At 42.9% G+C, this 26,276-nt stretch overlaps 1 protein-coding gene across 4 annotated transcripts in view; it reads right to left on the bottom strand.

The window, feature by feature from the left end:
- EPB41L3 (erythrocyte membrane protein band 4.1 like 3) overlaps positions 1 to 10,980 on the bottom strand; it is a 141,047-nt gene extending 130,067 nt beyond the window's left edge. For 3 of the 4 annotated variants that reach the window (XM_088173443.1, XM_088173526.1, XM_088173551.1), the window contains exon 1: positions 10,754 to 10,944. The gene's annotated coding sequence lies outside the window, so the exon portion shown is untranslated. Of the gene's footprint in view, positions 1 to 10,753 lie in introns of all 4 variants that reach the window. The other variant, XM_088173488.1, reaches the window with a different exon arrangement.
- Positions 10,981 to 26,276: the final 15,296 nt, after the last annotated feature.

The following is a 26,276-nucleotide window of genomic DNA, read 5'->3' as shown; positions in this document are numbered from 1 at the left end:
AGCTACCAGAAAAACACAGAGAAGAATAAATACAAAGGCTTTGAATATGTATAAAAGAAATGAAAAGGCAAATTACGCAGTGTAGTGTCCAATGCTGTAGGGGAAGCGGACACAAAGCCATTGCAGTTCCACAAGTGTAACTCTGAAAACACTGTGCAGACACACAGAGCAGAGTGGTTACAGACAAGATAGCATTAAGGCCAAAATCTAATACTTTTCAGTTTCTCACAGCAATAATTCTGATGGCTTTCAGTCTTAGAACATGAAAGGGAGGGAACTCTGGCCTTGCTGGGAGCTCACCCACTGACCACATCCCATCACAGCTGGGGCATGACTGGCAATAATGACAGTTCACTGAGTATATGGGTGGAAGCAGATGGAATAGTGGTTTCAAAAGTGAAAAAATCAACAAAAGCTTTTAAAATCTCGTTTGGAATTACTAACTGTTGCTTTCCACATTCACTGGTATTGCCTCCAAACTCAAAGGAGGAAAATCAATCTGTAAATTAAACTAATGCCCCTCCAGAAGAAAGAAAAAATAAGCTTTCAAGTGTTTGCCAGGCTAAGTCCAATGTTGCAGGCCATCTTCCTAAAAACACAGAGGAAAACACACTTGGAGGCTTGTGTAAACCATTAGCAGTGCTTTGGTCCTACAAAGGAGCCTAGTCATCTCTGACACATTCACATTCCTTTTTGCAGGTTCATCTATTTCATCCTGCAAGGTGGTGTCAGTACCTTGACCACTTTTCTCCCCCTCTACAGAAGCACTGTTTGGATTCACATTACCAGCCATAAGCACCTACATCACTTTGGGGAGCTGGCTCACATTCAGTCTGATCAACCCACAGATTTTCATCCGCCTCCTATTTGCACTCCCACACAATTTTTGAAGGAATTCAAATAGCCAAATATCAATCTCTAAAAAAAAAAACCCAACTAAACTAAAAATCCCTGAAAGACTGGAAGTCTTCTGCATGAAGAGTTTACTTCTCCTGAAATCTCTTCCCACAAGGTAAGTGGTATGTTAACCTATATAAACAAAAGCCGACTGATTACTTCCAAATTTTTAGAGATTAGTTATACAGCTACCATTGGAATAAAACAAAGAGCACAGAGCTTCTTCAGAAGCAGCAAGTGTCAGGTTTTAATTGCTTTGCTCAATTAAAAACCAAAAGCAAAAAACCTTCACATCCCCAGACAGCACTCCAGAACAAGCCTGGCCAGATGCTACATCCCTGTTCATCTTACAGCAGCCACCACTGGTTTGCTCTTATCACAACACCCTCTGTGACCGTGCCACTTAACTCTTCCAGCTTTACTCTTTTTCCCAGCATAAAGATCCCTCTAAATTCAGGCTAGGAAGAACCTCATGAGGTCTCTGGTCCAGGCTTCTGCTCCAGCTGTGTGATCCAGCTCAAGGCTTTGTTCAGTCAGGTCCTGAAAATTCCCAACGATGAAGACTGCACGGCCTCCCCAGGCAACCTGTGCCCCTAGCCAGCTGTCTGTCCTCAGAGTGAAAACACTTTACCCTTGTAACCAGTGTGAACTTCTCTCATTTCGACTGGTATCCACTGTCTCTTGGCCTTCCACCACTGAGAAGAGCTTGCAATGATGTCACTCTTGTAGTGAAAAGAAAGCACTCCTTACACTTTTAGCTCTCCTATTTATCTGTTTATGCAAAGTACACTTTGCTCTGTGATTTAGATTGCTGTTTCAGATTTTAACTTTGCTAACAACATTTGCCAAAAATTCAAATATAACCAAATCAGAGTGAAAGTGAAAAATAAATCTAAGAATAAAACTTGGGTGGAAAGCTTACTCATGTGATCACATCAAACTTTCCCTGATGTGCCATGGTGATGGCAGCACTTCAGCACTCATTACTGCATTTCCAGATATCGAAGAAGCATCTCTTTATATAGGTGCAACATGAGAGCCAATTATTCATGCAGATTACAAAATAGGCCAAAAAAGCAAGATACATGCTGGAGCAAAGCTATAAGGAATGCAGTCTGCTAGTTTTTAGAATCAAAGAGTTTTAAGCAGTATGTCCATCACAGTAAATATGCATTGCTTCCTGGGCCCAGAAGCTATTGCTCTCTCAGGCTCTTCAAGGCTCCTTTGCACATCAAAGGACAGCAATCCAAAGCAGCAGTCTCCTTACAGACCTTACTGCTACTCAGTCCCAAATTACCAAGTACCAGTCATGCAGAAGGCTTCCTAACTGCACTCTTAAGCCATGTAGCTGAGCATAACAGACATAACCAGAACTAAGAGTGAAGATAAATGCAGCAGTGCAACAAATGTCCATCCTGCCTGAACAGTCACATGATATGTGATTAATGCTATTATCCTCTAGGACTCTGGAAATTGCCCTGAGACAACAGCTTTCCGGCATAAGCTATGGATCAATAAAAAGGATTAAGCAGCAATACTTCAGAAATGCTTGAAAGTAAACTATCAGGCTTTATCTCAAATTTTCTCTAAATCTGGCCCTGATCAGAAATCCTTAAGCTCGATGTCCATCTTTCGGTCTCAGGCTCTTTGCACCAGTGCAAGGATGCAGGTGACGCAGACTGTGCCCACTCAAGAGACTGAAAAAGGAGAGGGATAGAGAGCCAATGTCAACCTTCCCCCCTCCCCCCTAAGAGGTGTGTACCAGCTAAACTCAGCCACAATCTGTCAGCAAGTAGCCAGTGCCAGCCCTATGCTCACTCCCACGTCTTGCCCAGGACAGGGCCACCACCACACCAGGAACACTCGCCTCATTCTGGGATAGGACAGGCAGCCAACCCCACTCCCAAATCACATTTGTCTTGTCCCTCTTAAGGCTCTGCATAAGCGAGATTGTCACCACACAAGTGAGAGGTGAAGCAAGTTGTTTTCCCTAATTAAACCTATTAGTAGTAACGAGTCACTCCTGCTAGGTCTAAATAGCTCCGAGATAAATCCCAAGGCTGCTAAGCTGCCAACCACCTCCCCTCAGTGCTCAGAGGCAGCTTTTTTACTCCTACAGACAACACTGGGTAAATACTACCTCCTCTAACCATGCTCATGGAGCAGATCTCCAGGTTGATATATTCAAAGCAAATGTTTTCCCCGCAGCTGTCCAGTCACCTTCACTGAAAGCCCAAAATGCCAAAACCTCCTCCTCAGGGAGTCTGCACACAAGGAAAGAGTATGACCCTGACAGAGCCCTGCAGTTTTTTTAATTTAAAAAAAAGAAGTCTCACCAGAGACTACTTGGGATGGAAGACCTTTTCATGGAAAGTTCTTCTACAATATTTAATGCAAATACACCATCAACACATCATCTCTTAAAAGTTCAACCACAGGCAACACCAGGATTAGGAACAGTAATGAGAACGACACAGAGCTTTTCTAAAGAGCGAGCCAATGAATCTTCTGTCTGAACTATTTGCAGAAACAACTGAATAAGTCAGAAAAGAAAAATTAAAATGTTCTAAGCTGTTGCTTCACAGCATGTCTTACAGAAAAATAATTTAAAAGTTATTACAAAGGCAATAACACTCAATCTCATAACATGACACTATTTCAAATTAATCCAGAGCATGTTAATTCCTTCATCTTTGCCAGTGATAAAACAGAATAAGGAAAAATAAAACCCACTCCATCAAAAATAATTTGAAATTTAGTGAGCTTTGCCTGTTGCACTGACAAAACCAACACTGCAAAAACAGTCTTAACTTTCATCAAGCACAACTTCCAATACATAACATTCTTCTTCTTTCTCCCAAGCAAGCAGAAGTAAGTGAAACTCATTTTGGAGACTCACCAAAATTATCCATATTCCAGGAGGCAGCCATTCATCCAGTTTGTGATGTCCATGGTTTCAGCAGTCATAGCCATCAGCAGAAAAACGAAGGGAAAAAGAAGAAAAAAAAAAACCTCTTGAGATTCAATGAACAACACAACACTACTGCTTTCTGTTAAATCTGCCTTACAAAGCAGTTTCAGGTAAATCATTAAATGGACTGAACATAAACAATACCCCACTTTCCAATTTACTCTAAAAAGAAATAAAAGATACCACAATATCAATGTTAATAAAAGAATAATAAATACAGTCTAATAAAGATCTGTCAAGGCTGAACTCAGAAGGAACATTTTGTGAGGGGGGTAAAATATCTTTTTAAGAAAAAACAAGCCCTTTACTGTACTTCCCCTATCAGGCAGTAACAGGTGTGCAATATCACAAATAGCAAAAAGTATAATATTTTCTCTTATCCTGCTGACATTTTGAAATCCTTAATGAGGAGATGTAACATTTGGCAAGGAAGTAAGGCAAAGTCACCACAGTGACTGTTCAGTTTCAGAATACTCAGTCAAGGATGGGGGATTTGTAATTTATTCTTTGCAATTAAGGGGACCTGCAGCCTACCCCACAGCTGAGTATCTACGCACTGTTACACATCTGCAAACCATCAAGAACACCCAAGCTGAAACAACTTTTTTCTTCACTTTGGACTTTGAACAGTGTCTGAGTGACCAAACTCAGTGTGTGTCACTTCTCTCCTACTAATAAAAACCCAAGAAAGAATTTTACAGCTTTCCCAGGCTCAGCATTGATTTCTTTTGGCAACTGTTCCAAAACAGTCGACCAATTTAGCATTTGGGGTTTTTTTTTTGCTCTTCTGTTTGGTTGGAGTTTTTTCATTATTATTCCTTTGGAGAGAAAATGCTTCAAAGAGATCAGTACAAAATGCCAAGTGCTATGGGTGGACCTAAACAACTGCATGTGTGTATGTAAGGGTAGACAAAGGCGTGCTCTTCTTTTGACTAGAGAAATCAATTGCATGTGCAAGTTCAGCAAGTGCACAAGGTCCTGAGCACAGACAAGCAGGCAAGGAGACTGATGAAGCCTGCAGTGGAAGGACAGGAGGCAGAGAAGGAAATGCTGTCATCAGTTCCCAGCAGCTCTGTGACCATCAGATTGATCACCAGACCCAGGCTGACAAGATAACAAAAAGCCAAAGGCCATTGCAAAGTCTCTTCCAACAGATTGGGATATGTCTTCTCAATTCACATGTGTCAGCCATCCAAATTCTCCAAAACAATCGCTCTCAGGAACAGTCATCCTCACAAGTCAATGCTCTTCTGCTGGGTCCCAGCAAAGGGGCCTGAGGCCAGAGCAGCATTTTCACCTCCATAAATCTCCAGACAATTCAGGAGGGCAGTGAGTCACCAGCACAGCCCCTGATATGGTTTCGATTTGATCTCTGCAGAAGCTATGCCCATATGAAGGCAAATTTATCTGTTGGTGTCAAAAAAGAAAATGAAACTGACACAAGCAACTAATTTGCAGCTCCCCCCTACTCCATGGATAATGGCTGATGAGTTACCTCCTCCTCAGCCTTCACGGCCCATTAATAAGACAGCCCGAAAGGCTGCAGAAAAACAAAGATGATTGCTCACATATTTACCACTTTGCTAGCAAACAACTTTTTTTTGTTGTTGTTGCTGTTTTTGTAGGAGTGCTTTTACAATAGGAGCCTTTCCAGTGCCTTTATGTGAAGAATATTGGAGAGGAAAGGTAAAAGAGATTGCAAAAGATTTGCCTTCATTTCTGATTTCTCTTGTCAGTCTTGTGTACCCCAATCCTTCCCCAGAGCTGCAACCATGCACCATTACTGTCAGTGTGACTGTAGTTACAGATTGCCCTCAAGATATTACCTGTCTTTTACCTCTGCAAGGGAAGCTGAGATTACTGGGAGAACATTTTTACTGGAGCAGACAGAACTCCAAGGTTCTCCCAAGGACTGTAAAGGCCATTGAGTCCCCTGACTGGACACAGGACTTCATATTAAGGAAAGTGAGATTTTGATGGTGGCATGGAGCAAGCTTAACGTTAATGAATTTATCAGGATATGAGAGGTCACATGAAAGCAGATGTTGAGTAGGTGGGAATGGCGGGAAATGTGGTGTGCAAAAACACAAGGAAGGAACAAAACAAAAATGTATGGATGACTCAGAGCTGGCAGAATTCGTGCAGGAGAGCTGCTGAACTGCATTATTTGGAATGGTGAGGGGACAGGAGAGCAGCGTGCCCATTGGCAATACTGCAGATACACTTCTGAGTGAAAACCATAGGTGGTTGTTGAAGTTTGACATGTTATAAGGGGCAGATTTCCATTATCAGCTCAGAAGGTTTGTGAGGAGGGAAGTCACAATATGCCATAATGGGATGGATGAATGAATGAGATGTAAATTGCCTTGAGCATTGCAGCAGCATCCACTGCCTACACTACATGTCAGTTGCTTGGGTCAGGGGGAGGAGAGATACATAAGAGCAAGACCAGAGAGACATTCTGCATTTCCCCTGTTCCTCTTCACATACTATTTTTGCATGACACTGGTTATGAAACTGAAAACGTTAGTTCAGCTTCAGGCAGCAATTTTAGGGTCAATTGCTTCTTCACCAGACACTGAAATCACAATTTGTCAAGCATCAAATTAACTGTGAACGTTTTAGGGGACAGTGAACTTGAGTTCTGCATTATTATTGGGTCCCCTTCCTCAAAAGCCTATCTTGTAATCCCTCTTGGTATGGCAGGTGCTTTTTTTTTGGCTAGAATCACACTTTAAGATGAACTCTGAAATTACACCACTTGCTTTTTGCTCCATCAACTTATTCCTGACTGTTATACACTCTTGAAAGTACAGATCTCAAATGGTAGAATATGCTTTCAAAACCATGTGAAGCGTTTTATCCATTTATCACAATAGTATATCAATATAGGTTTTCCAGCCGAAAGCATTTGAAAGTTTCCTGAAAACTTTTATAGTTCAGCTTGGAACCACTCCTAATCCACAGACACGGTAAAAGACTTATCTGGCAGCAGCACACCACAAAACAAGTAAGCAATAAAGCCTTAATGAGGTTAGCTGTCCAACAAAGCCCCAGTACCCAGGGCTGCATCTTTCCCTAATGCTGTCAGTACAGCACAGAACAATTACAGGCCTTGGTGCTGCAACTGATACACTCTGCATCCAGCTGAATCAAACTGGTGTTTAAACATCATTCCAGCCAATGCTGCAGCAGGCTAGGAGAGGTGGAAGCTAGTGGAAATCGGAAAATCATTGCTGGGAATGATGTCAGATTTGGATTTATTGTGTCATCTTCAGTAGCAATTCTAGGTCAGAATCAAACTGTTACATTTTATTCTTCTATGCGTTAGAGAGTGAATATGAAAAATGTATTCTTTAAAATGGAAAAAAAAAAGTTCAGCGATATTCTGCAAGTTCTATAGGTCTTCAGTTAATTTAAATGACAAGCAACATTTCGTATCCAGGAGGGATGCTCATAAATCTTTTGGACATATGTGAGTTAAGATGAAAAAAAGATGTAATCAGCAATGCCATGAAGATTTTACATTCAAATGATACACCACAAAGTTGAGTTTGGTTTGTTGGGCCTCCATTTCAGGTCTACCTTGCCAGCCTGCTATCTGACCTTTGAGGTGCTTGTGAAAGCTTACCACACCACAAGCCATGAGCTATACAACTGAAAATTCCCAGTTGCCTTCAGTAAAACAAAGGCAGCATTAAATGTCAGCAGTATCAAAATTTCCCCTCTACCCCTAGAATACAAAGCCCAAGTGCCATTTGAGTAATAAATAGTAACCAAGTACAAACTGTGCTAAGTCCTCAGAAGGTGAGCAACTTCAGGTCTTAGCAAGGTTTCATAGTTTCTCCCAAGAACATGTCTGTGGAAAAACTGTACACCTGTGTGCAAATAAACACATACATAAACACAGCATATGTATGCAAACAGAAATGCATACATGCATATGTATAATTGCTATAAAGTGGCTCATCACCCAGCAGGTGGCACTCACACCCTGAGCTCCCGAGGCTGGGACTCGGCACTGCTCTACAGGAGGCACCATCTTCATGAGAGGTAAAAACACCATGGCCACGAAAGCACTCACCGCCCTTTTGCAAGGCCTGATGTGTCAAGTCCGACATCTGGGCCACAATCCCGTTTAGCTTACTGGCCAGGCACCTCCTCCATTAATTCCCCTGACAGCTGCATGACTCCCCCTTGACTGCTGCTGATTCTCAAGTGCTCTTGCAGCCTTTCCAAAGGAGTAGCATTTTGGGGACTGAAAGGGTCCTGGAATATTTTCCATATAGAAGCATCACATTCTGATATCAAGAACAATACAACTAAATGTAATGCTTCCTTCTGACTTCATCACTTCTTTTCTCCATTTGACACACCCAACTAGCTTTCAATTAGTCCCACTAATAATTTGGGCTTTTGAAGATCTTATGAATGAGCAAATCAGAACTGGCAGAGAAAATGCTGTTTTCCTTTGATTAAAATTAAAGACTTGTTTTCACCCTAGACTTAAGTGTCACTATCATACGTACATTCTTAATACCTCCTCTTAAAACCTTCTTCTAAAGCTGAGTGGTGCTTCAACTTCAGCTGAGTGGGTTTGTTTTTAAAAAAATATTTTCCTTTCCAATTCAATATTCCACCATCTCCCTTCCCTCTTTAAAAAAAAACAATAAAATCAGTTTAGAAGCATCAATTTGAAAACATCAGTTCTTTGTGGAGCAGTGCTGTTCCCTGTTAAGAGAATGCTTCGTGTCAGATTGAAAGATACCTTTCCAAGGTCATTTCATGTTCCAATGGGTTTGTTATGAAGTTGTGGAATGGCAGATAAGGTTGCATGAGATAGTAAAGTGCCTTCCTAAGCTAGTTCTGGGCAGTAATGTGCAACCAATATTTGAGCAAGGGACTTCATGCACTGAAATAAATGCTGCAGGAAGGACAGAAGTAGTACTGAGATAGTGATAATCTGTTTCCCAATTAAAAAAAAAAAAAAAAGCCATTTTCTAGACAAGTTTGCACAAACTGCACACGTTTATGGCACTTGGCAAAGCTTGGGTACTTCTAGGAACATTAGAGGGTATCTCTTCAGCAAGTTAAAATACCCAGCCCTGTGTTATAATGAGGATTAGATGCTAAAAACTGCTCAATTCAGAATCAATAGTGATGCCTTCAAGTTGCAAGAGCAGGGATACAAGAGTAGCTCCCTATTGAGTACCAGGACTGATAATTTGCAAGGCTAAAAAAGGTGGGGAGAGAAATAGAAGGTGCATAACTAAGAACAGTTCTTTGAAAGTCTTATAGTTACAAGTGTGGGGAATGATGATCTAGTATTTTTAGATTGCTTCTAACAGATCCCAAAAATGGAGGAAACCATATAACAGTATCCTCTTAGCAAGCTTTTAATACTGCCTGAGCCTATCCCAAACTCTGAAAGGAGGTAAGCATTTGGCAGCACACTGAATTGCGTGCCACCATTTCAGCCATCACACTAGGGACTAAATCCTTCCCTGGAAGTAACAGGGGAACAAACATTCAAACTCCAGAGAGAAGGGGGAAAAAAGATCCTCCTCTCAAATGGTTAGCTATATCTTAACGTGGTTTAAAGCCTGATGAAGGATCACCCGTTTGGAATACAAAAATACAAGTATTTGGCATCGAAACAGCCCTAACAAAAGGGTAGGGGAGCCTGAGGGGATGTTTTTTTCAAGTCCCAAATGAGCATTTTGGGGGTCCAACAGCCTGACAGGAAAAAGATTAGAAAAATGGCCACCCAGCACTGAACTATGCACAAAATGCAGAGTTTCGGCGCTTCTAGTTCTGCATTGCACCCTGTGCTCCCAGCCCCCCGCATTCCCACAGGCTCCCAAACGCTCCCGGCTCCCCCCACGCCGCTGTCCACTGCCGAGGAGCGGGGGGGGTTACGGTCCCTTGGCGCTATCTGCAGCCACCCCCGGGGCTCCATTACTACTACTTTTAATTTTCCTGCCACTATCACTTTTCTAATGAATTGCTGTTACTACAGAAATGTAAATGTCGCCAGCTGAATAGTTCGGGGTTTTTTTAAACATCCGAAAAGGTAGGGAAAAGGGGGGAGGGGAGGTGGGGAACACCTCATTAATATCCACTATTAAACATTTTTTTACGCTAAAGCAGCACCGACCCCGCCGCCCGCAAAACCCTGCGGCTTCATCAGGACTGGCCCCAAGCCCTAGAAAGGGGTTTCAGCGCCCCATCAGCACCGACTGCCCTTACCAGCGGATGCTCCCCCGGCCGCGCTCCGGCTTGCGCAGCGCAGCGCGGCCCCTCCGCGCCCCCGCGCCCGCCCCCGCCGCGCACCGCCCGGAACTTTGCGGGCGCCGCCGCGTCCCAGCGCCCGGGCGGATCTTCCGCGGGAGATGCTGCGCTCCGCGGAGGGCAGAAAGGCGGGAAGGGCGGCTGAGGGACAGGGTCCGGCAGGAGCTATACCCCGCCTGCGGCATTCCCGCGCCGCACCGCCGGCAGCAAGTGCGCCCCGCCACCGGAGCGGGGGCAAACCCTGCCCGGGGACACCCAAAACGACCCACGGCCGGGAAGTGGGGCACGGGACAGCCAAAAGAAAAAACGCGGAGAGAGGAATGGAAAGAGGAGAAGATGTGCCCCCACGCCGCAGCCCCGCCGCCCCAGCCCTCCCTCCCTCCCTGTCTCCCCGCGCAGCGGCGCGGAGCGATGCGCAGCGGCAGCGCGCCCCGCGGGGGCAGCGCACGCCCCTCGGCCCTCCCCGCTGACCTCAAGCCAAGGACAGCTCGCCTGTCCCGCTGCGCATCGCGACCCAAGGGCCCCGCTGAAGGCAGCCAGGCCAGGGCGGCAGCAAGGGCGGCCGAGGAAGCCAGGGGCGCGGGGGCTCCTCACCTGAGCCTGTCCTGGGAGGTGCTCTCCGCCGCCGCTGCGGGAGGGACGAGGCTCCTGCCTCTCTCCACAAGGAAAGCTAGCGCGGATAGCCCCGGCCCGGCGAAGTTACGCGCCGTCGCGGAGCCGGGCTCCCACCTGCAGCGCCCGTCAGACTCCGGCAGCCGGCACGGCACGGTACGGCACGGCTCGGCTCGGCTCGGCACGGCACGGCACGGCCCGCCCCCCTCCTCCCCATTGGAGCCGCGGCCGCTCCGCCTCCGCCCGCCCGCCCGGAGCGCCCGCGGGGGCGGCGGTGGGCAGCGCGCTGCGGGACCCTCCTGCCGCCGAGCCGGGACAGGTGAGGGGGTGTGCAGGCATCCGCTCCCCTTGCTACCCCACCACGGTCCCTGGTTTGGTTTGGGGGTTTTTTTTGCTTTTCTGGGGGAAGAAGGAAAATCCTAAAAGCGGGTCCGTGAGGTTACTTTGTGCCAATGTTTCGCGCTGCTAGGCTTACGCGGAGCTCGTTGCTACAGCAGGCATTGAAAGGCTTTGATGCGGGCACTGCCGCTCGGTCCGAACCATCTGAACATGGTCACTAATGCCCCGAGCAGGCAGCGGCAGCTCAAGCAGGATATCGCAGGGTGAGTAGTCCGTGACAGATCCAGGGAAACCACCAACTTCTGCGCAACAGCTAGAGGATAGCTTCCCGAAAAATGCTGCCCGCAAAAAAACCCGAGCACCTCATCCTTTCAGTTTGCTTCCCTCAACAACTCGCAGCAATTTCTGGCTTTTTCATGTTGTTTTGCTTTTCTATTTAGATTATACGTAGCCCCCTTCACAAATCCGCTCTAGAAACATAGAAAGACAGCATTTGGGAGCTGTGGGACAGAAACAAGAATGCAGCTGCACTGGCGGGAGTGTGAAAAATCAGTTTCCAAATAGTGGAAATTCCCCCTTAGATTTGGAGCAACCACCCTGAAATTCTGGGGAAGTGAGGTCGCAGTTCCTGAGAACACAGCTGTCTCAGGATGGGAAATTTTCAGCCACATTTGGAGGTGATGGGAATACCCATGCAGAAGTGAGAATTTCCTGGACCAAAGCATACCGGGGAAGAACCAGAACCACTCTCAGCTGACATATCTTTGGCAAAGTGGTAGTGAGATGTCCTCCCAGACAAGCGGAAGACTGTTCCCAGACTAGAAGCTTTGGGTGTCATGCCTAAGTCATTAACACCAAGATTATACCTGACCCTGCCAAGGTCTGTAAATCACGCCGAGGCTGACTTATCCCCCGTGGGAGGCAGCCAGAATTGCTGCATTTAGAAAGCCTGCTGGCTACGCAGTGCCCAGCAAATCCCTCTGCTCGGCAGCAGGGAAGGCCGTCTCCCGTCCCGGAGGCAAGCGACAGGGCAGGGAGGGCTGTGTCCCAAAGGCCACGGTGCAAGGCAGCGGTAGGAAGGGCTGCGGCGTCCCTTGGCGTGCGGCCAGCAGCCCCTGAAGTTTGCCCACAGTGAAAATAATTGCTGAGATCCATCACATGCAGTCTTAAGAGTACAAAGGATACCCGTGGGGGAGAGCTCCTTGGGAGGCGGGGCACGGTGTGCCAGCTGCCAGTAGCAAAGGTTGAAGTTCCAATGGGGAAGTTTTTGTTCAGCACATGAGATAATTTTCTGCGATAAGTTATGCTTAGGTCGGCTCAGCGAGAACATCCTGCTATTGAAGGGAGTTGTGTGGCAAGCAAATTTCCTGGGCGCCTGCATTTTTTTTTTTTTTTTAACTGTGGATCTATGTACAATTATCGACTTTTACAGCTTTGCAAATTGACACGCAAGATGTGCACAGGACGAGGTGAGTGAGTTGGGACACGACCCTGGCCGATACATCAGCAGGAATTCAGTGATGTCAGCGGAGACACGGCTCCAGCTGGGAATGGTGAGGCCATGCTGCCCAGCAGGAGCAGGGCTGAGAGGCGAGCAGTGAAGCTGTGAGCAGGGAAGTGGCTTTGTCATGCCACACAGATTTCCACTGGTCATTGCAGAATGGACTGACAGTGCACCCCTCAGTATAAGGGGTTTCTTATCCCTGCTAAGGTCAAGGTGGGCTCTAGGAAGGAGCCATGTGTGTAGAACAAGTGCTGTGAAGTCAGTGGTAGGTTTGGGAAGGCTCCTGCAGGAACCTGGTGCTTTGCCAGGGTGGCAGCAGATACCTGGAGCTTTAGGGGAACTGGTTTCAGGTAATTCATAAGTGATCACCCAGCCCTGGGACAAAATGGCTGAAGTGTATTTTGTTCCGCTGATGTGGGAAAAGGCCACGCCAGTCCCTGTCGGAGAGGCATTAATTAAAGGAACTAATGGCGAGTTCCTAAAATATCTATCGGAGTGATCAGGATGTCTGCTGAGAGAAATCTGACTTGCTAGGCTTCAAGTTGTGCCAAGTCATTGTGTTCATCAGGAAATGAGGGTGTTCTGGGGCAGGTAAAACAGAAATAAATCACGCTGACCCTCCTCTGGTGTTTTCTGCTCCTATTTCCAAAGCCACGTTTCAGGAGGTGGCTTACATACATTTGTTTCATCGTTGCTTAATGGGATGTAGCAGCTCTAAGGCATTTTTTTTTCTTATATTGTGGTTAATACTTTTAGCACATTGTGTAGAAATCTCTCCTTACTAAAATTACCATTCTAAGCACCCCTTTCTGAAACTCCCCTGCCAAGTATTCCCTGCAAAGTCTGCATTAGAAGAATGTTAATCTGATTTACAGTAACCTGACATGACAACTCGTGGTAATAGGTGATAAAAAGTTGAAACCTTGCAACAGAGAGAACGTTCATCTCTGGCCATGATATGAACACGGGATATCCCAGGGGGTTGGCTCAGGATAGCACAGAGCAGGTGAGCACAGGGTGATGAATGAAGGGAAGAATTTGCAGCATCACTCTAAAGAGCCATTTACACCAGAGAGTATCATTATTTCCACGCATTTCAGCAGTTCCTAGTGTGGGCTGGCCTCATATATCCAAACGTCTATGGGCCCTCTGTATTATTTGCGTGGCCGTGGTGGGTTTTTTACTTTAAATGAACCCAAGTAATAATGCTTCATCTGTAACTGCTTATTAACACACTTCCAGGAGATCAAGTGGTGGGAGAGGGGCTGGTGGCTGAGCTGAACTTCATACTCTGCAGGAAGAGTCCAACATTTTCCTGAGATCTATGCTCTGAGGGTGAGGCCAGAGGTGCAGATTTGCAATCAAGTTTAGGTTCACATAAACGTGGTAACGAATACTACAGTAATATACCATGCAGATGGTGTTTTCTTTGCAGAAAGACCTTCCTGAATAGTCTCTGTGTCCCCACCCTCACACCCTGACACATCAGCCTGCAGCACTGGCTGTGAGCGTCCTCTGGCCCCAGGGCCATCCTGCAGACCTTCCACTATGGCACCAGTCCACCATGGCACTGCTGTGCCATGGCAACATGTTCCTGAAAAGTATCCTGGTGTGACAACTCACCTGCTTACTGCAAAATCCAAGAGCAATTGTTTAAATGCTCTGTTTCCAGTAAAGGAAACTCTACACCACAGTAGCAGCTTTGTCCCTGCCTGGTCATTTTAAATTGGGGTTTGTTAGAGAGACCAGGGCAGCGTTTGCTATAATTTGCCAGTCCCGGAGGATTGCTTTCAAATTGGAGACCACTATTACCTGAGATTAGAGCTATCCCCAGCTTTATTTTTATACCATCATCAGTGCACATGATGTTTAAAGACAAAAAGACAGGAAGAGGCAGCATCCCTTCCCCAGCTAATATACGGTTTGGTGACTGAAAGAGATTTATTGAAATCAATGTGCACTTTACCATCGATTTCTTTGTGCAGTGAGGCCTCCTTTCAAGCTTGTCAGCTTTTTCTTGTAAAGCTGAAATGAGACTAACCTGATGTATCAACAGTGAGTAGTTTGAAGTGATACTTCTCTTTCTCTCTCTTTCTCTCTTTCTTTTTCTCTCTCCAGGCTTCTGAGACACCACAAAATAACTTTTATTTAAAAATTTATTTATCACATGTACTGAAGGTGTCCAGACTGCCTAAACAAATAAAAACCGCATGCAAAATTCAATTTAGCATTCTCTAGGGACTTGACCAGATGATCTAACTGGTCGTTTATAGCTAGCTATGACTATAATTGCATGTCCACATCATGCTGTTTAAAATTTTAAATTCAACCCACACCATATTTTCATTCAGTGAAAGGAATTTACTTTAGCATCATTCTTTGCCCATGTCAGAAGAGCAATTTTTCACTACCGATAAGAAAATGTCATTTTTTTAAAAAATTGCAAATTAAAAAACCATTTCTATGTCTCTTGAGTTTTATTTATTGATTGTCTTGTCATTTAGTGAATAATTTCAATTAATTGTATAATAATAACAACCTGTAGTGCATGCTATCAAATTGTACAGAAAAGAGTTTAAATAAACTATTGTGAATTATGATCTTGTCATAATGTCATGAAATGCTGCTTTTCAGCCTCTGTAGCTTGACCCCTAAAAAGAATAGCAAGAAATACGTTATTTGACATTTTAAGTGGACTGACACGCTTTTGCAATGAGGTGACCTGCTCAGTGGATGAAGGGAGATCAGTGGACATTGTTTACCCTGAAACATTTCAAGGTAAGAAAGGCATTTGACACCATTTCCTGTAAGACCCTCACAAATAAGCTGTCAATATATACATTAGGTAAAAGGACAGTGAGGTGAACTGAAAACTCTCTGAATGGCCAGGTACAGAGTGTTGTGGTCAATGGCAGTAGGTCCAGTTGAGGACAAGTCCCTAGCAGTGCACACAAGGGCTCAATGTTGGGGGCCAGTACCTTGTAACATCTTCATTAATGTTTGGGATGATGGGGCAGAATACAATAGTGCAGATCAGACAAAATTGGGAGGAGTGGAAGATACACCACGAGGTTGTGTCACCATACAGAGGGACCTTGACAGGATGGGGAAAAGGGCAGGTAAGAATCTCATGCATTTCAGTAAAAAGGACATGTAAAGTGTTGTAACTAGAGAGGATCAACCCCAAGAACCAGTATAGGCTGGGGGTTAATCAGCTGGGTCAGCAGTGATGGGCCTGGAGGTTCTGATGTATGAGCAGCTGATCACCAGCCAGCATTGTGACCTTCATTGCAGCACTTGGCCCTTGCTGGAAAGATGGTCAGTGGCACCCTGGGCTGCACGATGAGGAGTGTAGCCAGCAGGTCAAGGGCAGTGATCCTTCCCCTCTGCTCAGCACTGGTGAGGCCACAGCTGGAGTGCTGGGTCCAACTCTGGGCTCCCCAGCACGGGAGAGATGCAGACATACTGCAGAGAGGTCCAGCCAATGGCCCTAAAGATCATTAATGCATCTGAGTTTCTGGGGTGGGAGGAGAGGCTCAGAGAGCTGGGGCTGCTCAGTCTGGTGAAGAGAAGGGGCATCTTGCATATGTATGTCAATACCTGATGGGAAGGAACAAAGATGAGACAGCCAGGCTCTCTTCAGTGATTCTCAGTGCCAGGACAAGAGGCAGCTAGCACAAATTAAATCACAAAGAATTCCATCTGAACACAAAAATCCCCACATTTTTTACAGTGATGGCAGTCAAACACTGGCACAGGTTACCCAGAGAGGTTGTGGAGTCTCCCTCCTTGAAAATATTTAAAAGCCATCTGGACAGGGCCTTGGGCAATCTGCTGTAGGTGTCCCTGCTTGAGCAGGGGGGTTGGACAAGATGACCTCCAGAGGTCCTTTCCAACCCCAGCCATTCTGTGATTCTGTGAGTAATTCAGATACCACACAGAGCACATTCTTCCTGCTTCTCAATGCGAAAGCAGCAAATGGCTCCACTGCAATTCCATTTTCTGACTTTGATGAACGGAAATATGTTACGCATCATTAACAACATGCCAGCATATTAAAACCATATTATGCTTGTAAAATAAAGAGTATTTTTTTCATCCATTGCCATCAAATTTATTTCTGAGTTAATCTGAAAAATTAAACAAGTCCACATGGATCTCCCAGTTCGTGCTGCCAAGTATGCATATTCTTTAGTTTGAAATGAAAATACTTCTGTTCAAAGTTTGGGATGGAATACATACACTCCCGTGTTTCAAATTAAAACAAATTAGATGATTTTCAATTGGAAAGCTATGTCAAAGAGAAGGAGATGGCAGTATTGCAGAATGGCCATTCTGCCTTATAATGGCTCATCAGCCAAGGCCAAAAGTGCAGTAAAACCAGAGAAACATCTGTCCTTGGTCTGGTTGTCGTGAATATGCAGGAGGCATATTGTATTTTTGGACAGAACTGGTGGCTGCCTGCAAGTGTGAAGTCTGAACAATCCCAGACCACACTGAAGTGGAAGGGCATGCTGATCATCTTTCTTTTAGATGAAATGAAAGAGGAATTAAAGCCTCATTTATTTAGTGGTAATTGAAACAAGACAAGCCACCGCCCAAGGTGCAACACAATATAGGAAGGCTGGATTGGAAGCTCAGCCATGTGGCTAGAGGGATTTCACTGGAAATTGGTTGCAAAACCAGGAAATGGGGCACTGATTTGGTTGAAGCTTTGCATTAGCTTGTGGGTGGAAAGGAAGACAAACCAAGCAGGCAGCCGGACATGCAGAGTATGTGTGTGGCCCCAGAAAGGTAGCCAAGAACAAATGACTTTTTTTTCCTTTCCAACTCTGAAAAGCCCAGAAAAAGACCTCACAAACAGGAAGACAGCTTCTAACTATCTTGTCCTCCTGTGTTTCAGTGGAAAAAATATTTCTATTTTAACGAACAGATTTTCCCCAACTTGTAAAAAAATTGTTGACTTGAAGCAACCCTAGAACTCTGTGAACTTTGGCTTCCTGCAAGGAGCAGCCTTATCTAACTGCAACACCACATAACCTAGAGCACTTAAATCAGCCTTCCATAAAGCAGGCTGGAGTCCCATCCCACTGTCAATTAGAACTCCTCTCACAAAACAGACTGAAAAAGATGTGTATTGCAGCCTTGGAGCAATACAGCTTCTTCCACAAAGTTATGAAACCTTTTCTTCCTTTAGGGATAAACAACATCTAATTTAAAGCAACATCTAATTTGTATGAATAACCCTTTCAGCTGCTTAAATACTTCCAGTCTGATGAATTTTTAAGCTGAAAGAGAAATTTCCAATTTCTCTGAATGTATTAATCTTCCACACCTATTATTTTAGTGCAAACAGTAGATCGTGCCATGCTACTATGTTCCACATTTCCTACTGTGCTTTTTTGAAGATCTGTAATTTAACATCTTTTTCAAAATGGTAAAATATTAGCCAACTGTCATGTAGATGGTTCTCCAGGTACGGATTTTTGTCTGATGCTCTGTGGCATGGAAAAATATTCACTTGCTGACAAAGCTGTTCAGTCCACTTATGGTCCTTGTTGAACCGAGAATTTGAAGAAATGTGTAATGGTGCATGGACTACGGTTTTTCCAGTGCCAACTCCATCTCTAAATGCGATGCCATTTGTGTACAGAGCTATCCAGATGTGTGTCACAGCTTGATTTCCTGAGGCTGTCTAGGGAAATGCTTCAAGAGAAGCACTGCTCTCTACCCCAGCAACATGAAAAATCCCTTCAGGATGTACCAGAGCAGTAAAGCTTCATTACATTTGTTTCTAATGTGTCCCTTTTCAGTCTGTTGAAAATCCATCCTTTCTTCTGAACATGTTCATGAAGCTCACATAAAACGCTTTTTGTCATGTCTGACTAAACCTTTTTTAATTTGACGGTGGAAATTATGCTTCTCTGCTCTTAGCTGGCTGTTTGTTACTTAGGCTTTTTCACTGATACAACAAAAATAGCTCCAATCTGAAGGTGAAAATTCTAGCCTGCATTTCTGTGCCAACACTCACAGAAGAAGTCTAGCAACACAGGGGGATACAAACATATGCCTTAATCCTCTGAACGAACAGGTGCCTCATAGTTAAAGACAGATGAATACTTATTTGGAATATTATTTGGCATATCCACTATAGGTCACTGCCTCTTGCCACCCCATTGCAATGCTAAGGACTCATATGCAAAGCACAGCATGGCAGCTTCCCCATTTTTGTCTTCTCATGCCCCTGGTTTGTGCCAAGGGCTGAGTTGAGAAGGGTGCATAGCTCTCGGAAGTGGGAGGTAGGCTCTGACATGTAGGGAGAGGGGAGGAGGGGTAGAAGGATTCAGACCCTCAGGAGTTTGGGATAAGCCTACAGGTTGAAATCTTACAAACATTTGCAAACTGCAGATTACCTTGTTTTTTTTGGTTTTTTTTCCTTCTCTCTTGCTTTTATTCTTCCTTTTCTTTTTTTTTTTTTTTTTTTTCCTTGACAATGTGCAGTAGTAGGGGCTTATAATTGCACTTTGTTATAGCAGGGAATCAGAGCTAGTTCCAAGGCAAGTGCTGTGATTTGTGGGGTGTGCCCTGCTCTGTGGAGCCTGTGCTCTCCCTCTCACAGCTCCTGGCCACATCACCCACTGGGTGGCCCTCAGCCTCCAGCCAGATGGGCATTGCATCTGCTGCCATAGGTGGGCTAGGATGGATATGGAGAGCTAGGTCCAGCTGTAGGTAAGGCTGGGTTTGTTTTGATGTGAGCTGCCAGAAGCCAAAGAAGACATTAAGCAGAGCATGCTTGTGTAGTTGCCTTTTCACTATTTTCTTTTAAAGCTTTGGCTTTTATAGTTGAAAGAATAAAGATGACAAGAGAACTGAAAACATTCCGAGGATCAAAAAAATTGTAAAGGTGCTTCCTGACAGCTTTTATATTATGGCTATGTCATTCCTCAGTGACACTTACAGTTACTGTGACAGTTACTATTAAAACCATTTAGATTATTATATGTGATTTAGCAGCATGGATCATGGATTGATTGCAAAAGAATCATTGCACATACTTAAGATTCATAATCTGCAGGGTGTGTTATATGCAAAAATAAAAAATGCTTGAAGCAAGACTGTCTAACAGGAACTTACATATGTTTTCAGACCATACTATTATCCCTCATTTGACCATGGATTTCAAATTCTGGAGAGGAAGGATTAAACTTCCTGACAGCTGCAAAAGTTATCACAAGACAAGTGGTGCATATATCATTAAAAAAATCCAGAGAATCAGTTCAGTCCTTCCACAGTAGTGACTGAAAGAGAGAAGATGGTAATTCCTTAGTGAGATAACATTTGTCTTGGGTCAGTATCAACATGAAATCTGTTTTTAATCTCATTTTCAATTTGAACTAAAAGGATCAAAACTAATGATTAAAATAGGACCTCAAATAGACTTCTTACTTATTACAGTAAAAAAGAGGTTATTAACATTCATACTTAATAAAACAAAAGACTTCAAGTGAGCTGAAAGATTAAATAGGTCCTGCAAACAATAGGTAATGCATTAAGAAATACAGAATAGCATCAATTAGTTTCAATAACTATAAATATGTTGACATTTTTAACTGCTTTTATACAATTTATTAACTGCACACACTAAAATCAAATGTACACAGCTGCAAAAGCAGCAGAAGGGACATGTCTAAGTTCAGTAATTCTCTAACACCTATAGTATCATTCTTAATCATATGAGTAGAGGAAAACAGCTTTTCATAACCAAGGGCCTAATTTTTCAAGTGATGCTGGAAAGACAATGAAGCCATAAGCAAAGGATACAGCTTGTCCACTTTGAAGTTTTGGCCCACCAGAAGACAGCAAATAGCTTTAATTATGATTTCTAGCATGGATATTAATGTGGAGACTAGGCATAAAAAATTTTTAAGCCAAACCCCACCTGTAAATAGTGTGGGGTTTATAGGTGAGACTGAATGGGTACTTCTTGTGGTCATCACCCCAGTGAGACAACTGAAAAGAGCATATAAAGAGCAGAAGGCTTGTATTCTGGGATATTAGCAATGCAGGAAAGGTCATATATTTGCTGACTTCTGAGTGTTATTTGCATACAGACTAGAGAATATATAAAACCCTTAAAGAATAAAAATGAATATACATTTCCCTACATGTATTATTTTAATGAAAGCTGTAACTTTTCTGTGAATCATTTAAGGCATTCAGTCCCACTACCCTGTACCTTACACATGTAATCTAGCAGGCTGTCCTGCTTGCAGCAGTTAAGACTTGTTTCGTCAGTCTGTTATTCACAAATGAATTTGTATTCTAAAAATCTTTCCTAACTGCTTGCAACCACACCTGCCATCCCATGTCACCCATGCCATATGCCAGAGTCATGGGTGCTGTAAAGGGGTGTGTGGCACTGATTTTGGTGGAGGCCCCATGATCCGCCCTGGCAGGGAGCAGAGCCTGACACCCCTGCAGGAAACTAGAAAGCCACTGAAAAGTGTGAAAAGCAGTCTGGGGAGATCAGTCATGTGGTTTATATGTCACCATTTCTCTGATAAACCTGTGACTGTGCCACTTCAGAGGATGTACTGTGCCTTCAAAGTTTAATATTGAGTTAAACTTGACAGCTCGGATTTACTCTATGACTTTTTATCTTGATAACAGAAACATGCACATTTTTATGTTGTTTATGAAATTTTTTAATATGTTTTACATTCTTTTGATAACATTATGGGCAATTTTAATCCTCAAGCACCTTGCTCAGTAAAGCATCTAAAGGAGTGCAATTACTTTTATATACAACCATTAAATGCTCCCCTCTATTAGAACATTATGGTCTAAATTTCATGCCTACAATAAAGCTAATAAAGCAGGTTATTGGAACAGGATTTGAGATTTTAATTCAGATTATTATAAACAGAAAGAAAATGGCTAATGTGTACTGACTACCAAAGGTTACTGTGATGTAAGATAAAGACTAAGAGAGAGTTCAAGCAGCTGAGGGACTTTTCATCACAATGAAGATGAATTTGTGGCGCTATGGACTGTTGCAGCTTAAACAGGATAATTTTTCCAAAGTCTTACACAGAAACTTTCCATTTATATTGCATTAAAGCATTCTACATCAATGTCAGAGATTTGTAAGAATTGCATGCTTTTTCTGTCCATTATCCTTTTCAAAGTAAGTCACTACACAGAGAGAAAATCCTATTGAATAACTTTACCATGAGGTAAGAATTTGCAGTAAAAGTTAATAGAAGTTCAACTCTCCAACAAATTTTGTTGCTGCAGAAATGGTTTCTTTTTCCTGAAAAATGAAAGTGGTCATGAATGAAATGCAAAATGAAAAAAACAAGAAAATCAATAGCATTCCGTGGCAAAATCATTCCTTTTATTAACAGGGGAGAAACATCTCAGAATTAAAGACTTGACAGCATAGACGCAATATTCTTAACTTCAGAATTCCATAATTAAAACTGTAGATTTATAACCTCAGTCCTACAAACATATCTCTAGAAAATGCTATCAAAAGGCAATACAATAAACTAAGATAATTTATTATCCATTTTTATCTGTCCCTCAGTTTAACTATATTTTGGTCTAGGAAACATTACCATTTCAGAATTAAAAGAGTGCCTCAGAATTGTAGATATAATCTGTTTTATCTTGCTTCTAGGCAGAAAACCATCAGCAATTGCTCCTAAAGTATTTCAAATTTTGTTCCAGTTGGTGACTGGCTGATGCAGACACTGATGGCTGAGTTCAGACTTGAGAGAGGTGAATGTTGTGCTGTCAGACTCAAATGCAATTTCCCTCACTGTACTCCAGACCCAAACTACGTCCCAGTAAATAATTAATCCCGTGGAAAACTCTAAAACTTCCAGGATGTGAGACATGGGTTTGGATGTCTCCAGTTTCCTTTGAACAATAATCCTTCAGGATTTAAGAGTAGCGGGAACTGCTTGGCACAACCAAATGCATCCTGCAGGCTGCAGATCATCTCCCATATGGGTGTAATAGGATGGGCCCTTTCTCAATTTCCACATTGGTATTTGGGACATAGAGAGATAAGAAATGTTTCCAAACACAGTGTGTGCTTCCAGTAAAATGGAAACCTTTATCTTCTCTGGTTATTAAGCAAACAGCACATCTGAGTAACTTTTACCAGGATGATGATGACTCTGGTGGTCGGTTCTAATCTTTTGGGGGTTTTTTTCTGAATAAAAATGGGGTTATCCTCACTAGTCTTGATTAATTCAACCCTGTAAAAATGATAAGAAAATCTCATTTGTTAAAAAATAAAAGTGAATTAATAAAATAAAGAAAATAAATCTGAATCCTCTTTACTAGCATTTTATACAAATACTGTGGGGTACCTAAGAGGTTTCTGGTCCTTAGCTATTACAAACACTGTTCATTTTTTTCAAAATGGCTTTCTTTGAAAACTTTGCAATACTTATTTAAGAATTATGTTTTCATAAACATTCCACCAGTGAATTTTGGTACTGCTGGTAAGCACAAACACGAGGTTTTTGGGAAAACAACTTTTTTCAAAGACCAGCAAATAGCCACTGCGAACCCTTATCTATCCAGACATTATGTGCTTTTCCTTTAACTAAAGTCGACCTCATCCAGTTCTGCACTGCAGTTACCTGGGGTAGCTTTAGAGCTGCCTACAATCATCTCTGAGTGTCTCCAGCTTTCAAGCTGGCACAGGTTAATATGACTCAGCTACTTCCTGGCCAGCATTTTTTGCTCCTTGTAAAATAAATAATGCAGTAACCATATTAATTCCACTAATTTCTACATTTAAGTAATTTTTTTCTAGTATGTGTTTTGTATTACATATTTTATTTATATATTTATTCAGATGGAAAGAAAGAATTGAGGAAAAAAAGAAGCCTCTTTTATAGTAGCTGAACAAAGTAAAATTACAATAACATATATGGGTAGAATAAAAAAGTGCATTCATTTTTTGATTAGTAGACCATTTGCAGGAAGAAATAATTTATTAGAGAAAAAGCTATATCAGCTAAAAAATACTTTTTGGTTAAAATTTTCTCCTATTTTTGGTGAAAATAGTCTTCAAAGTGGAAACTTCATCATGTTGCTTTATGCAAACTATCTGAGCCAAGGAAGTTTTCAAAGAGTCTCCAAATACTTTTCCACTTTAGCAAAGACCTCTACCATTGATTTGATACTCCCTTTATGGATGAAAACCTTGTTCACAAATGAGAAATGTTTTCACTGAAATCACTTATCAAATAATAAGCCATTAGCGTGTTTTCTTTCTGGAAGGGATGATGCCAAGTAAATTACTTTCATTATAGGTCAAATATCACCAGTACTAAGAGCCTTGGACATAGTTTTTAAATGCTTTGATGGATCTATATCAATGCACTTTCTACCACTGAGGACTTCTGAGATCTCAACTCATCAAAATGTATTTATTCAGCTCAGCTTACCCACTCAGCTCCAGTTCAGGCCTCTTCTTCACAGAACTTCACTGAACAGTCAGAGGACACAAGAACAAAGAGGAGGGTTTTGTTTGTTTGTTTATAATTTTCCTTTGTGAGATCCCCCAGGAGCAGGAAAGAAAATAGTTCACAGTCTGGTAAGATCAGAACAGCAAAAGTATTTGCAGTATGGCACACAATAAAGCACTGCCTGCTTGGGAATACTGCACTTCCAGCCAGCACCATCCTGTGAGGCTCACAGATGAGCTCCAGATCCTGCCGCAGACTTGCTCCGGGAGCTAAGATTCCACTCACCTCTGGAGACTATTTTTCCCTGGAGAAGCTTAAGATCTGACCCACTATAGAAGATCTGGTTATTTTTCTAATTTTTTCCTCTATGAATGGGTAGCTTTTTAAATAGTGCTTTAAAATTTGGGTTGGTTTTCATTCCCACTGACAATGCTCGTATCCAACTAAACTTTTATTTATTTTACAAGTCTGTTTTCTTTAATCTTGTCATGGAGCAGACCACTAATTCTCTCCTTCTGGATGGCTGCAATGAGACCACACACTCTCCTCTCTGAGCATCAGCAGACTGGAAAGAGATGAAAAGACATAACAAGAACAAAATACCGTTAGAAATCCAATGCTGTTTCCATCTGAATTGTTCTCTTATGGTTCCTCACCAAGTTCCTCTCCAGAGATCTTTGGTCTCTGTGGGCTGATTATTAATGTTTTCTATTTTTTTTTTCATTGGTGTATCATTCCAAAACTGATGACAAAAGTGCATGCAAAGAACTATCAATTAGCTCTTTGAGGTAGCCCAAAACAAGCAGTAGCCCGCACTATATTTTTGGTCGAGACATCACATTCAGAAAAGGAGGTATTGAGCTGATCAACCTGAGTGAATAGACGACCTCTTTGGAGTACCAAACTAGGGGATTTGTGAAGTTATATGTCAGTTGTATGGTAGATAAAGTCCCTATGCTAATGTGCTCATTGATTAGTTGCTTCCAAAATCACAATTAACATCTATTTGAAGTCTACAGTGGGTACTAGTGAAAACTGTGCCTTCCCTTTTTCAAGCAAATTGTTGAGTTGGAAATCTTTGGGACAGCTACACAAACTGCAGTCGTCTACATTTTAAAGGGAATTGGAATCTGAATCTCACCTAGAGATTATTCTGAGAACACTCATATTTCCTGATTTGAAACTATGAAATATTCACTTTGATTTTAACAGCAGTGATATTATCTAAAGGACAGAGAGAATGTGTTTAGTACAGCTGCCTTGACATATGAAGCTCTCTTTTATCTTCCTGTCCAAGATGACATCATTTTTTGTAACCAGTTCTCACCTGAATATCTGGAAAGAAAGCTATAGTTTAGAGACCTGGTTGTCCATTTTGCTCCATTTGCATAGTTCCTGGGGCAGTTGTTTACACATCTATTGATGCAAGAGACATTGGAGAATCAGCCTAAATTGTCATTGGCTTCTGCCATCTCTGCAGTCCAGTGTAATTCACATTAAATATGTTTTGCCATCAGGAATTCAGTTATAGCCTTTCTCATCAGGACTGCAACTCTAGCTCATAGTCTTACTTCAAACCCATGATCTCAAGAGATAAATTCTATAATATATTTTATTATTTTAAGGACATTGCCACCACTCAGAGAAGTAATGGCTTGCAAAGCAGGATACATGTGGTGATCAGTGGAGGACCCGTGAGGATGGGTGCTCTGTTCACAGATCCTTCAGGTTGCTGTTCTTACTTTGGACACATTCCTCTGCCAGTAGCCAAAGTTAGGTGTCTGTGCCTTTCCTCAAGCAGCCTTGGCTGCTGCTTCTGGATCTGTCCCTCTTATTGACCAATGTTATATTTGCAACCAGATCTGCCTGGGACAGACATCAGCTTGTGCCACGGGCAGAATGATTCACCTACTGGCTACAGACATGATCAGGAGCTGTGTGGGAGCTCAGCCTGCTCCAGCCACAGGACTTGCTTTGGTACATGAGCTGCTGTGCATGTCCACGCTTTGAGCATGGCAGCAGACAGAAAAGCCAGAACTGTGCACTTCCAACCACAGAATTTTCAAGGAAATCCAACCCTTCAGCAGCTCAGAGCCTTATTACGGCAGTTTTATATCAACCCATCTCTTCATCTCTCAGTTTTTTCGTGCATAGAATGTGCATTTCATGA

The sequence above is a fragment of the Sturnus vulgaris genome, chromosome 1 (assembly GCF_052056855.1).
Source record: "Sturnus vulgaris isolate bStuVul1 chromosome 1, bStuVul1.hap1, whole genome shotgun sequence".
Lineage (NCBI taxonomy): Eukaryota > Metazoa > Chordata > Aves > Passeriformes > Sturnidae > Sturnus > Sturnus vulgaris.
The sequence above is the reverse complement of the archived record's forward strand: the minus strand, read 5'-3'. Positions and strand labels throughout refer to the sequence as shown.